Genomic DNA, 15,754 nt, shown 5'->3' with positions numbered 1-15,754 from the left:
GATGTCTTGATATGTGTGTTAAGTGATTTCAGAGATTACAGGGCAGGAATGGCTCAGAGGATGAAAAGGAAGCATGCAAAAGTGGAAGGAATACAAGAAGTTAGAGAAATTGCTAAGCTGTCCAGCCTGACCTCTTCGCACTCAAATGGCTATAACTTTAGCTACAGAGGTCCAAACGATGCGGTTCTAGTTGCGTTGGAAAGCTAACATCCGGGGCTTCAATTTGATATATAATATGCTATAGTTCTCATGACGCTAGGTGACACGACCGCGTGATCCATGCGGCCGCGTCGCAGTGACGGAAATCCAGCGTGGCAAAATTCGAAACCAGCGAATTCTGGACTGTTTTTGACCTAGTTTGCGGCCCAGAAAACACAGATTAGAGGCTATAAAGTGGGGGAATACATCCATTCATAAAAAAGCTTTCATATTCACAATTTTAGGATTTAGATGTAGTTTTTAGAGAGAGAGGTTCTCTCCTCTCTCTTAGGATTAGGATTTAGGATTTCTCTTAGTTTTAGAGTGACTCTCAAATCCCAGGTTCAATGTTCTTTAATTTATATTCTCTTCTACTTTTATTCATTCTGTTACTTCAGCTGATTATTAGATGTTGCCAATTTGATTTATGGATTCCTATGTTTAATTTGATTCAATACAATTCGAAGTATTTCAGTTTAGGATTGTTTTATTCTATTTAAGATTGCTTTTAAATTAATTTAGATATTTTTCCTTTTGGTCTTGGTTAAGAAATCAGTAACTCAGGAGTTATCAAACTCAAACATGATTGATAATTGTTATCTTTGTTAATTAATTTGAACTTCAATAATCCCAATCTTTTCTTAGGAAATAAATAGGATTCGAAGATCAAATCAATTAATCCCTTGACCTTCCTTTATCTTAGTAAAGGTTAACAAAATGGAATTAAGATTCAATTCTCATCATCATTGATAAGGATAGCTATGATAGGACCTCTAATTTTTAATACCTTGTCAAGAGTTTATTTTATTATTACTATTTTATTTTATTCTTTTTGTTCAACATACTGCTCCCTTACTTTCAAAACCCCCAATTTACAAACTCATAACCAATAATAAGAACATACCTCCCTGTAATTCCTTGAGAAGATGACCCGAGGTTTAAATAATCGGTTATCAATTTTAAAAGGGGTTTGTTACTTGTGACAACCAAAACGTTTGTACGAAGGGATTTCTGTCGGTTTAGAGACTATATCTACAACGCGACTGTTTTTATGAAATTCTTTACTGGCAAAAATTTTAATGTCAATGAATCATATGTTGATGACTCACTCAAAATCATAGTCTCCACCCTTACTCTATCACCAACTACCTCTGGCAAATCAACTAGATGATAAAAATAAATATAAAAATCATTAACCTCCCTTGTTTTCTTCAGAAGAGCTTCCTTTATTGCATTAATCTCTCCATCGCCCTTAATGACATGAAGCCCAGACTCCAAATCAGAGGCATTCATATCACACCAGTACATCTCCTTAAATTTCAAGATCCCTAACTCTTTAAATAATGCCACCAAATCAAAGTAATTAATGTAATCCGCATCTATTAGTGAAAACCTCTTCACTTTACCGTGTAAATACTGAAAAGCACCCTCACTATCTTTCTTAAAATCACCCCATGTTGAAACACAGGAACAACTAGATATTCACCCATCTAAAAAAGTAACAATATTTTAGTTGAACATAATTAACAAGTCTTTTCATGTTAGGTAATTAAATAATTTTATAACCAAAGTTTTTTCATGTTGAGTTTATTTTAAACCCACACCTAATCCTTTGACTATGATCCTACTTAGTTTAATTTAATCTAATAATACCCAAATTAAAACAAACATCTATACTTTCATACTATTTAATTAAAAAACTTTTCTAAAAGACAAAAATGCAACATTATTTTATTATTTATTCTCCCTGGACTACTGCTAGATTGTAGACACTAATGGTTACATGTCAAACTCAGGCCCACACACTGAACAAAACATAAGGAGACAACAAGACAACAAGACAACAATGCTTACCTTAAGAGTCTGTGCTATCAACAGCACCATCCAAACTTCGTCAGTAGTGCCATCCAAGCTCCGTCAATGACACAACGTTCGGCTTCGTCAGCAACACTGTCAGCACCTCCCTCAAATTTTGCATGATTGCAACTGCCTTGATAGAGAAGATGCTTCCTCTTCTAGGGTTTTCTGGTAATTGTGATAGAGGGAGGGTGAATGGCACTTTTTGGAAACCACAATTGGGTGCGAAATGAAACGTCTTCTAGGGAGCAAAACGACAATATTTTTGCTGAAGTAATTTAGGACAAATAGGCCCTTGTCCTTTTGAACGCACCATGTTAAGCTTCCAACTCATCATCTTAATGTGCCACCTCACCAAGTTCCGTTAGTTTCTCATGGTGAAAGTGACAAAAGTACTGCGTTGGAAGACAAAGTTCATGGACAAGGGCCGAAGTGGAGTATTTTTTTCGTGAGGAGTCACGTTGTCTTTCATAAAATTGGACAGAAGTGGGTTGGTAGTTGATGACTTACATCATCTACCTCTTTCTCTTATCCAAAAGGATCATAGAAGTGGAAAAATCTCATTCAAGTGATGCAATTATATGAACTATATGATGTATTTATGGGACATTGCTTTGAAATGAGTTGATGAGTCCATATTTTTCAATATATTTTAGCTTGATTCGAATGAATTTCATCACATAAACTCACACTTAAGCACCAAAATAGCATACTTTTGTGTTATCTCCCTAATTTGGACCTAAATGTGAAAACATGCGTTTTTGTGCTTAATTTAGTGATTTTAATTTCACTTTAATGCCATTCGATGCCGTGATATATTTTGTGAGTGATTTCAGGTCATTTTGGCAAGATTGGCTGGGCAAAAGTGGAAGAAAGCATGTACAAGGGAGAACATATGAAGAAAATAAGGAAAAGCACACACAGACAAGTGTGCGTGCACACAAGTACCCGTGCGTACGCACAAGAAGGAATTTGTATGTGTGCGTGTGCACAACCCTCTGTGCGTACGCACAAGTGGACATTTAGCAATGTGTGCGTACGCACACATCTGTGCATATGCACAGGTCTCTGCACGTGATTTCATTAATGAAACACGTACTGCGCGATTTCTAAGGGCTTTTGGCCCAATTTTGGAAGGCTAGATGCTGAATTGAAGTGCTATATGAAGGGGATATCAACACATATGAAGGCATTAGGACTTACACATAATTTTCCATAGTTTTACATAGTAGTAGTAGTAGGAGTAGTGTAGATTAGGGAGAGCTCTCTTAGGTTTTTTAATTAGGGTTCATGTAGCATTTTATATCAAGCTTTGATTTTGGATTTTGCTTCTTTAATTGTAAGCACTCTCAATTTCTTCTTTAATTACATTGTCTTTACTTTTATTTTCCTATGGTTCAAGTTACTTTGTTCATATTTGCAATTTTGAGTTTCTTGAAGTTTTGATTAATAAATTTCATATCTTATGCTTTCTTTATGCTTGATTGCTTGTCTTTTGTTGATATTGTTGATACTTGGTTATAGTTTTCTATTTTTCCTTGCAAATTTTCCATGTTTTACTTTTATGCCCAAAGGTGTTTGTGAAAATGCCAATTATGGATTTTGAGTAGATTTTCACACCTTGGCTTGGGATTTGAGTTCTGTTGACAAGTCATCTTATGCTAGTTTCACAAGCATTTTTCACTTATTTCATTAGGTTTTATGCACTTTCTTGCACAATAAGTAAGTGATTGGAGTGGATTTTCATGATTATTTTGAATCAATTAACCATCATTTATTTTACACAAAATCGTAGGGTTTATGCTATAATTAATTGATTTCATGAATGATGCAAAGACCCTGTGAATTTGGTGATACTTTGATTGTTTGTTTGGTTGCTTGTAGGTGAAGAAATAAAGAAATGAAGAAAGGAAGCAACCAGGGAAGCGTTGCGTGCAATTAGTGAACTCCACGCTCAAAGAGCAAATAGCTAGCGTTCATAAAGTGAACTACGCATTCACTTTTCTAACTTTTTCGTAAATCTCAAGACCTGGAGAGGAAGCTCACGCCAAATGCACCAAAGAAGCAAAGGGTAGCGTTCAAACTTTGAACTTGGCATTCACTTTGTGAACTTTTTTGTGACTTTCACAACTTTGGAGGCCATCTACACACTAGGAGCGTTCAAAATTTCAACGTAGTGCTCAACCAAGGGAGTGCTAGGAGAAGCACTCAACCAAGGGAGCGCTAAACAACGTTCAAAGAGTGAACTTGGAGTTCACTAATGCAACGCACCAAGGGGCCACATACCAGGCAACGTTCAACAAGTGAACGTGCCGTTCACTAAGTGAACGTTTTCAGGAAAATGGGCCAAGGAACCAAGGCGCGCAACAGAGAGAGTGCTCAACAAGTGAACTTAACATTCACTAAGTGAACGCTAGTAGGAGGCAATTGGCACGTGAGGAAGCATGCAAGCAAAGTGAACGTGGAGTTCACAAAGTGAACTGAACGCTCCACTGGAGCTTCACCAAATGCACCCTGACCCATGCCATCAAGTGCCATCTTGGATCCAATTCTTCAAGGCCAAATCAAAAGCGCATTCCAATTGCTCAATGACTGAAAATAGAAAGTGTATAAATAGAAAAATTTTTTATTTGAGGAGGACTTTTTTCTTCATTTTTATTTTAGTTTACTTTTGGCCCTCTTTTAATTTTCTTTTGAATTTGGGAATTGGGATCAGATCTAAGTTTTCTTTGTTCATTTTCTTTTCATCTGCAACTTCTATTTTTTGTTTTGGGTTTTGAATTAAGATTGAAGAACACCACTAAGATTCATCATCTGAGAATCATCTTTTGTTTTTCATTCTTATAGTTCTGAGAATTGGAGAATTAGATTTCAATCTTCTGTTCTGTTTTTATTTAACTTCTTCTGTAATTTCTTCTTTTCTGTTTTGGTCAAGTGAGCAATTGAGATTTGAGTTTCTTTCTGTTTTGTTATTTGAAGGTAATTGTTGATTTCTCTTTAAGATTTTAGATCTGATCCAAGTTCTCATTCGGTTTTGACTCCTTTGCTAGTTTTCCATTTCTGTTTTGCTACTGAGATCTAGATTTGAACCTCTTCATCTCACAATTCTCTGATTTACTTCAATTTACATTTTCCAGCTCAATTTGAATCCCAGTACCCGAATCCCTTTATTCTTCATTACAATTTAAGCTTCTTGTCAATTTAAATTCAGTAATTTAGATTTATTGCACTTTAAGTTTCAGTTATTTACATTTCTTGCAATTTAAGTTTCAGCTCTTTTACTTTCTTGCACTTTAAGTTTCTACAATTTAATTCTTCTACACTTTAATATTCAGTCAATTTACCCTCTCCTTTTTATTTTCTTGCAATTTTACTTCTGTTAATCAAGTTCCAATCAAATCATCAAATATTCGCTTAACTAAATTCATCACCTAACAAAAATTGCTCAATTCATCAATCCCTGTGGGATCGACCTCACTCTTGTGAGTTATTACTACTTGATGTGACCCGGTATACTTGCCGGTGAGTTTGTGTGGAATCATTTTTCCCTCATCAAGTTTTTGGCGCCATTGCCGGGGAATGATTTAGATTGACAATGATTAAGTACGGTGATAATCTAGATTAAGCATTTTCTTTTTATTTTTACTAAGCACACTAACTGTTTGAGTTTTTGTTTAAGCTCATTACCCTCACTCTAGCAGTAGAGTAAATTGTCTCTGGTTTCTGGTTTTATGTGTATGACAGAAGTAAGGAGAGAGGTCTCTACCTCTTGTGACCATGACGAGAGAACTCTCCGAAGACTAAGAAGAGAAGTAAGAGGAAATGGGATCATTGGTGAAGAGGAATTAGAGGAGGAGAACCAAGAGATGGAAGGGAATGCCCCTAATCCACCAGAGGGAGTGGCTAACAATGGCAAGCCTCAAAGGAGGGTTCTAGCCTCCTACACCTTCCCTAATCCAAGGCACTGTGGGAGTAGCATACTTACTCCAAATGTCAATGCAAACAACTTTGAATTAAAGCCTCAACTCATTACTTTGGTGCAAAATAACTGTTCTTATGGAGGAGGTCCCTTGGAAGATCCAAACCAGCACCTATCCACCTTTCTGAGGATATGTGACACAGTAAAAACAAATGGCGTGCATCCAGACATTTATAAGTTGCTGCTATTCCCATTCTCATTAAGAGACAAAGCTGCCCAATGGTTGGAGGTATTTCCAAGAGAAAGCATCAACAGTTGGGAGGATCTAGTGAACAAGTTCCTACCCAAGTTCTATCCTCCCCAAAGGATCATCAGACTGAAGACAGAGGTCCAGACTGAAGACAGAGGTCCAAACATTCACTCAGATGGATGGAGAGTCATTGTATGATGCTTGGGAGAGATACAAAGCTTTAATCAGGAAGTGCCCACCAGAAATGTTCAGTGAATGGGATAGACTCCAAAACTTCTATGAAGGATTGACACTGAGAGCTCAAGAGGCACTTGACTATTTAGCAGGAGGCTTAGTGCAACTCATGACGACAGTTGAGGAAGCTCAAAATTTAATAGACACTGTAACAAACAACCAATACTTCTATGGTTATCAAAGGCAACGCCAACCAGCTCAAAGGAAGGGTGTATTAGAGATGGAAGGTGTGGACACCATTTTAGCTCAAAACAAGGTGATGCATCAACAGATCCAGCAGCAAATGGAATTGATGGCTAAGAGGATTGATGGTCTTCAAATTGCAGCAGTGAGTACTCCAAATCAGCCGTCAGCTGGATGGGGGCAGAATGAAGAAAGCTATGAAGAGCAATAATCTGAGCAAGTCCAATACATGCACAACCAAGGAGTTGGACAAAATGAGTTCCATGGAGACACCTACAACTCATCCTGGAGGAACTACCCCAATTTGAGGTGGGGAGACAACTAAAACCAGCAGCCTTGGCAGAGAAACTCAAACCAGAATAAATCCAGGAACACAAACCATCAAAACCATCAAAACAATAACCAAAATCAATACAGAAAACCACAAAATAATCAACTCCAACCTAACTACTATCCACCCAACAACCCATCCACTAACCAAAATAACTATCATCCACCCCCAACATCCCATAATCAACCACAACCACCTCAAGAATCTCAAAGGATCGCCAACTTGGAGATAATGATGAAAAAGATGATGAAACATCAAGAGTTAACCAGCAAGAACCATGAAGCTTCAATGCGAAATCTAGAGAGGCAAATTGGCCAATTGTCAAAGCAAACAGTGGCTGAAAGAGCACCTAATGTACTGCCAAGTGACACCATTCCCAACCCCAAGGAAGAATGTAAAGCAATTCAACTAAGCAGTGGAAGAACCTTGGAGAATGGCAAAGAAACTAATAAGAGGCCAACTGAGAATGGTGAGGCCAGCAGCAAGAAAGAAGTGACACTTAATGAAAAGAACCAAGAAAAGCCTAAGGAGAAAGAACAAGAGAAGCTCAAGGAGAAAAAAGAACAACCACAAGCTTCAAAGAAAGGAAAGCAAATCATGGAGGAACAATCACAAGAACAGAGGAAGGAAGTGAAGCCTTACACACCTCTTCTGCCATATCCTCAAAGATTTCAGAAGGAGACCAAGGATCAACAATTTTCCAAGTTTCTAGAAGTCTTCAAGAAATTGGAAATCAATATTCCACTTGCTAAAGCATTAGAGCAAATGCCCTTGTATGCAAAGTTCTTAAAGGAGCTTATCAACAAGAAGAGGAGCTGGAATGAGAAGAAAACAGTGATCTTGACCCAAGAATGCAGTGCTGTCATCCAAAGAGGTCTTCCACCAAAGCTCAAAGATCCAGGAAGCTTCATCCTATCTTGCACTATAGGCAATAGAACATTGGACAAAGCCCTCTATGATCTAGTAGCTAGCATCAACTTGATGCCTCTCTCATTAATAAAGCAACTTGCAATAGAGGAAGTCATGCCAACTAGAATGTCACTTCAAATGGCTGACAGATCGCTCAAAATACCTAATGGAGTTGTGGAGAATTTGCTAGTGAAAATAGGAAAATTTATATTTCCTGCTGACTTTGTCATTTTAGACAAGGAAGAAGAAGGACACAACTCAATCATCTTGGGGAGGCCCTTTCTAGCTACAGCAAGGGCTATAATTGATGCAGAGAAAGGTGAAATGACACTCAGAGTGCATGATGAAAAGATGATCATCAATGTCTTTAAAGCCATGCAATACCCCCATGAGAAAGAAAAGCATATGAGAGTGGAAATGGTGGAAGAAGTAGAGAGGGGGTTACTTGAGGCCAGCAACCAGGAGGAACAAGAAGAGAAAACAGAAGTGGAACAAGATTTCACAGAAGAGGAAGTAGTAGAAATCTCCTCTGAAGGCAAGACAGAGGAGAAGCCAAAACAAGAGTTAAATCCGCTTCCCCGTCATCTCAAGTATGTATTTCTTGGAGAAGTAGAGGTCCTGCCAGTGATCATAAATTCCTCCTTGAACATAGAAGAAGAAACAAAGCTGATTGAAGTGTTTTAAGCTCACAAGACAGCCTTGGGTTGGATGATTGATGATATCAAGGGCATAAGCCCTGCCATCTGTATGCACAAAATTCTATTGGAGGAAAATTCAAGGCCTGTAGCTCAACCCCAAAGAAGGCTTAACCCAACCATGAATGAGGTGGTTCAAAAAGAAGTGATGAAGCTATGGAATGCTGGAATCATATACCCAATCTCTGACAGCTCTTGGGTGAGCCCAGTACAAGTAGTGCCAAAGAAAGGTGGCATGACTGTCATCTTCAATGAGAAGAATGAACTCATTCCCACAAGGACAGTGACAGGGTGGAGAATGTGCATCGATTATAGAAGACTGAATGATGCTACAAGGAAAGATCATTTTCCTCTCCCATTCATTGACCAGATGCTGGAAAGATTGGCTGGCCATGCATACTATTACTTCCTGGACAGGTACTCTAGATACAATCAAATAGTGGTGGATCCCAAGGATCAAAACAAGACTTCCTTCACCTGTCCATTTAGAGTCTTTGCTTACAGAAGGATGCCCTTTGGGCTATGTGACGAGCGGCGAAAGTTAGACCAATTAAAAGATTATAATATAATAGAATAGCGTTGCGAGTATAGCTCTTAACCAGCGAAAATCCGCCTCATCAATTTAGAAAGGTTGTCACAAAAATTTAAAATAAAAAATACTGGGAGTATGGTCCCAGGTTGTCTCCCAACGAATTGCAAGGAAGGATGCTAATTTATTAATTAGGAGTTTCCAAGAGAGTTTGAGAGTTGAATAATGAGCAATTAAATAATTGTAAATTAAAGCAATAAAAACTAAGAATGATTATTAATATTCTAGATAAAAAGCCTTGATTGGGGGAATGATTAATTGGAAGTTCTATCCTTGTTGGGATCTCTTAAGTGTAGTATCAAAGAGGTTGTTGTTTTCACTTAGTTAACCCTTACTAAATAAAGAAAAGTCAAGTGATTGAGCTAACTCTTATTCGCAAATCCTAGTCCTCTCCCTTGGGAAGGTCTAGCGTTAGTAAATACAAAAATAGCCAACAACTTCCAATTTAACCATCACTTGAGCCTTCCAACTCAAGTGTCTCCTTTTAATCAACCCCCATGTAAAGTAGGGGATCTACTCCATTGACATGAATATAACGCTTGTAGAAATATAAAAAGAAGACATGATAAATTGAATAAAATAAAGCTTTGAAAGTTAATTAAAGATATAAGTAATCCTTTTCACTAATAATTCATAAAAATAATCCAATTACCACTCTAAACAAGAATTAAGAATATGGAATAAATAAATAAAAGAGTAAGTAAGGAAACAAACTAGAATAGTATCTTCAACGGAGGTGATGACTCTTCAATATCCAAAGGAAAAGCAATAAACTAGGAATGTAAAGAGAAACTAGAGGGAGAGTAATTCCTCTCTAGATTCAGATCTAAAACCTAAAAACTATCCTAATAAGAATATGTGAATGTATCTCTGCTTGTGTGTTGAGTCCCTGCATGTTTCCTGGCTTTATTCTGTGTTTCTGGGCCGAAAACCGGGTCAAAACGCGGCCCGAAATCGCCCACAGCATTTTTTGTTAATTTTGCAGATCGCGCAGGTCACGCATACGCGTCAGTCACGCGTGCACGTCAGTTGGTGTTTTTCCTTGTCATGCGTACGCGTCGTCCATGCGTGCGCGTCATCTTGCAGAACTCCATTCCACGCGTATGCGTCAGGCACGCGCACGCGTCGCTGCAATTTGCTCCATTCCGCGCGCTCACGTGAACCATGCGTGTGCGTCGGTGCTCGATGGTCATCTCCTTAGTTTCTTGTGTTCCTTCCATTTTTGCAAGATTCCTCTCCATTTTCTAAGCCATTCCTGCCCTATGAAGCCTGAAACACTTAACACACAGATCACGGTATCGAATGGTATAAAGGAGAATTAAAATATACTAATTAAAGATCTATAGGAAGCAAGTTTTCAATCATAAAACAGTACTAGGAAGGGATTATAAAATCATGCAAATCATATGAATAAGTGGGTGAAGACTTGATAAAACCACTCAATTAAACACAAGATAAACCATAAAATAGTGGTTTATCAACCTCCCAACACTTAAACATTAGCATGTCCTCATGATTAGCTTAGGGAGATAAAGTAAATGAGTAGGAAAAAGTAAGACTCATGCAATGTAATGTAACCTATGTATATGAATGCAACTATATGCTAAAATGATTTTGCCTACTTGGTTAAAAATAGATAATTCTTCAAGACAAAAATAAATCAAATATCACTAGTTAAAATTTATACGGTAAAAGCAATTAAACTGGTAAGAAGACAGCTCATGAAAGCAGGGAACATAGAATTAAGCATTGAACCCTTACTGATGGTGTATATGCACTCTAGTCACTCTAGTGTATAGCGTAATCATTCTGCTCTTCTCTAATCATGCTTTCTAAACCTTGTTCTTCACCTAACCAATCAACAAGTATTTAATGTACTAATGCAAACATCATGAGGTCTTTTCAAGGTTGTAATGGGGCTAAGGTAAAGGTGAGGGTATATATATGGCTAGGTGAGCTATAAATTGAATCCTTGATTAACCTAAGCTCTTACCTATACATATACTCCTTATATTTTAGATTCATGCCTAGTTACCCAAAGTTTTCCCACTTTTGTATTACATACTCATGCATTAACTTTCCTCTTAACTTTGTATCACATATGCATTGATTTTTTATTAAACTTAACATTGGGGTAATTTTGTCCCCCTTATTCATTTATTTAATCACTTAATTACTTGAACATTTTTGGATTTTTTTATTTATTTTTTTGAAGCATATAAAAAAAATAAACATAACATTATCAATGCACATGGATTTTTAATTTTTCTAGTTTCACAGGATTAGGTACCCAAATTTCCAATATTTCATCATGACACATTCCCTTATTAACTCATGTTCCCACAATTTTCCCACACTTAATTGACACACAATTTCTATCTTAAGCTAACCAAAGATTCAATTTGGGGTATTATTTGTTTTTCTGCTTAAGGCTAGTAATGTGGTGAAATATAGAACAAAGGGGATTTAAAAAGCTCAAAGTGGCTAACAAAGGTAAATAGAAGGGTAGGCTATTTGGGATAAGTGAGTTAATAATCAATTAATGGCCTCAATCATATGCATGCATATAACACATTAAATATTGGACATATAGGATGGAACAAAATATAGATTACAATCATAGAGAAGCAAACACACAAGAATAAAATTTTTATGGTTAAATAATGTAACCATGTAATTAAGCTCAAATCTCACGGGTTGTGTGTTCTTTAGCTTTAAACTATGTTCCAAATACAATCTTTAACATAAAAAAATTTTTGATTTAAATTAGTGAAAATTTTTCAAAATAAAGTCTTGAAAAGAAACATATTATTTTTCAACCAAATAGAACATGCATGCAATTACCTATTACTATGCTATCTATCCTATCCTAATAAAAGAAAAATAACTTATTTATTGGTGTTGAGGAAGAGAAATTACCTCCGAAAGTCAGGTACTGACCGACCTCCCCACACTTAAAGCTTGGCACCGTCCTCGGTGCCATTAGTCAGGAACAAAGGAGGGATGGTAGCAGCATCTCCACAATCGGGACCGTCATGGCTCCCTATGCTGGTAAATGAAGTAGAGTCCGAGGTGTCTGGGTTTTCTTCAGGTGGGTGGTTACCAACAAGTAGCTCCTTGATGTATGTAAATCGGCGCTTGTTACGGCGCTCCCTTTGCTTTTCTTTCCGATCAAGCTGGTCCAATTTCTCAATTATCTGATGGAGCAATTGGTTTGTTGAAGGTGCTTGTGATGGGGTAGGAGAAGGAATATCTTCTGTTGGTTCTATGCTCCGATTGATAGTGGCTGCTGGAGGTCTAATGTACTTCCCGTTAGGGATGTATTAATCATCTCGTGGAATCATGGCCTTGGTGTCCCCAGCTTTGTAGGAGACTCCGGCTGCTAAGACTAGATCTGAAACCAAGGCGGAAAAAGGTATGTTACCCGCAATCTGTACGTGTCCCATAGCATGTCGAATGTGTCTTGGTAAATTGAGGTGCTGGTCTGTAAGGATACACTAGAGTAAAACAGCCATGTCTGCAGTGAATGAGGACTCGTGAGTACTCAGAAAGACGTAATGGGACATGATCTGTGCCCATACTCGAGCCTCCAAGGTGAGTGCTGAAGCCAATATGCTCTTAGGTCGAGATCGATGGTATCCATAGATCCATTTGCTACCAGGTTATGCTATAACTCTGAGAACTGTGTCCCAGTCAAATTGGTATGTCTGGCACTTAAATGAGGCTTCTTGGAATGCGTCCAATCCTTCTAGAGCAGGGGGAAGATCTAAAACTCATTGAATGGCCTCTTCAGTTATGGGGGCTTGCTTCTGACGGACATAGACAGATTGCATGGTTGGCATGTGAAAATTGGAGTAGAATTCAACTACCCATGAAAGGTTAACCTACCGTGGCTGTCTCCGTAGGAATCCCCATTGTCTTTGTTCAATTTGGGGCTCAACAAATTCAGCAATGTTGGTCGGGAGGATGAGAAGGTATTCGTTATTATAGTTCCTCTCAGCCAGGATAGGGAACATCTGCTCACAGTAGCGGTTAGTGAACCGCGCAGTGTCCTTTGCAGGAAAGGCTTTCCCTTTTTCATCGACCTTGATGATCCTCTTGATTCTCTTTGTTGAGGGTTTTACTGCTGTTGAAGATGGCTCTGCAACTAGTGCTCTTTTTGTTCCTTTCCTTGCGGGTTGTTTGGGAGTAGCTTTCTCTTTACATTTCTTGGTGGCCATCTTAAAAAGGGAAAAAGTAAGTAACTTTAAAACTAAGGGTTAGAGCAAGGAAGGGGATAGTATAAGTGATAATCAATGCACGGTAAAGAGGGATGTCATTAACAAATGGTCGCGAATCCATGTGTAAAGTTCATCAAGGGAAATATAGCAAGTGCATGTTGTGGCAAGTAGATGCAAGATGTTTATTGGCATGCTGGCAAAGGCATGAGTAGCATAGATCAAGCATTAAATGTCCAAATTTGATTATCAACTCTTTCAAACTAATAATCTGTTTGTATTGATAATTATATTTAATTAATAAAATATAAAAAGGGGTTTTGTAAAAAAAAAATAGGCATTAAAGTAGTAGAATAATATAAAAGTAATGCATAATGTCATACGGGCTTTTTCACAAACACATAGCATGCATGGTAAATATGTTATCAAAAGTATTAAATTGAACATGCAAGCAACCCTTCAAGAAGTAATATTAATTGTCAAACAATTTCTTAATATACTCACAAGCAAAATATAGAAGAAAACAATCACCCAATTAAATTTCTAACACCAATTAAAGGAATAAAAAGAAAAAGAAAGAAAAAGAAAATATAGATAATGAAAGTAGAAATAAAAGAAGAATAAAACATAAATAAACAATAATAATGGAAAAGTAAAAAGGGAAGAAGAAAAGAAAAGAACCTTGATAATGGATGTGAAAAAGAGGGGGGAAGAAGGTAAAAAAAATGAGAAGGAATAAAGAAGAAAGAAGGAAGAAGAAATAAATAAGAAGTGAGAAAGAAAAATTAAGATTTGGAAGAAAAGATAAGATATCTGGCGCTGATTTGGATAAAGTGTGCGTCGCATGTGACGTCGACGCGTGGAGCATGCATTCACGTGGTTGGCACGATTTTCAGATGACGTGGACGCGTGGGTGATGCGTTCGCGTGACCTGATTTGTGCTTTTGGCGCCAGTGCAGCCTCGCGCATGCGCAACTCTATGTTTCATACTCTCATTGCCAAAATTCAGGGTGACGCATGCACGTGGGTGATGCGCACGCGTGAATGGCCTCTTTTTGAAAATGACGCAGACGCGTGGGGCAAGCGTTCGCGTGATAGGGCTTGTGCTTCCACCACCAGTCCAACCCCACTTCATCATAACTCTCTGCCATATACCTCTTTATGTCGATTTCGAAGGGTAACGCGTGCACATGGGCGGCGCACACGCATGAGAGGCGGATTTCGCAAATGACGCGGACGCGTAGGGCACGCGTTCGCGTGGGCGTGCTTGTGCCTAAAGCACGCCTCCAGCCATGCTCCCGCGTGACTCACTGCTATTTTTCTTCTTAGTTTGAATGCACGTATAACGCGGAGTGCTTTTTTTTTTTAATATATGCAGAATGTAAATGCAGATGCATGCTATATGCAGAGATTATGAGAAGAGTCATTGGTGCACGAATTGTGAATCACACTTTTCACAACTCGTACCACTAACCAGCAAGTGCACTGGGTCGTCCAAGTAATACCTTACGTGAGTAAGGGTAGAATCCCACGGAGAATGTTGGCTTGAAGCAATCTATGGTTATCTTGTAACTCTTAGTCAGGATATCAATTATATTTATCAGTTTGAATTGCGAAAGATAAAAGAGCATGAAATAGATACTTGTTCTGCAGTAATGGAGAATATGTTGGAGTTTTGGAGATGCTTTGTCTTTTGAATCTTTTCTTTCCCACTGTCTTCTTCTTCACGCACGCAAGGTTCCTCCTATGGCAAGCTGTATGTTGGTGGATCACCGTTGTCAATGGCTACCATCCGTCCTCTCAGTGAAAATGGTCCAGGTGCGCTGTCACCGCCCGGCTAATCATCTGTCGGTTCTCACTCATGCTGGAATAGGATCCGTTGGTCCTTTTGCGTCTGTCATTACGCCCAACCTTTGTGAGTTTGAAGCTCGTCACAGTCATTCAATCCCTGAATCCTACTCAGAATACCACAGACAAGGTTTAGACCTTCCGGATTCTCAAGGATGCTGCCAATGGATTCTAGCTTATACCACGAAGATTCTGATTAAGGAATCCAAGATATATTTATTCAATCTAATGTAGAACGGAGGTGGTTGTCAGGCACGCGTTCATAGGTTGAGAATGGTGATGAGTGTCACAGATCATCCCATTCATCATATTGAAGTGCAAATAAATATCTTAGATAGAAACAAGCGTGTTTGAATGGAAAACAGAAGTAATTGTATTAATTCATCGAGACACAGCAGAGCTCCTCACCCCCAACAATGGAGTTTAGAGACTCATGCCGTCAAAGAGTACAAAGTTCAGATCTAAAATGTCATGAGGTACAAAATAAATCTCTAAAAGTTGTTTAAATACTAAACTAGTAACCT

Source organism: Arachis hypogaea, chromosome 18, assembly GCF_003086295.3.
Source record: "Arachis hypogaea cultivar Tifrunner chromosome 18, arahy.Tifrunner.gnm2.J5K5, whole genome shotgun sequence".
NCBI classification, from domain to species: Eukaryota; Viridiplantae; Streptophyta; class Magnoliopsida; order Fabales; family Fabaceae; genus Arachis; species Arachis hypogaea.
This window is presented reverse-complemented; position numbering follows the sequence as displayed.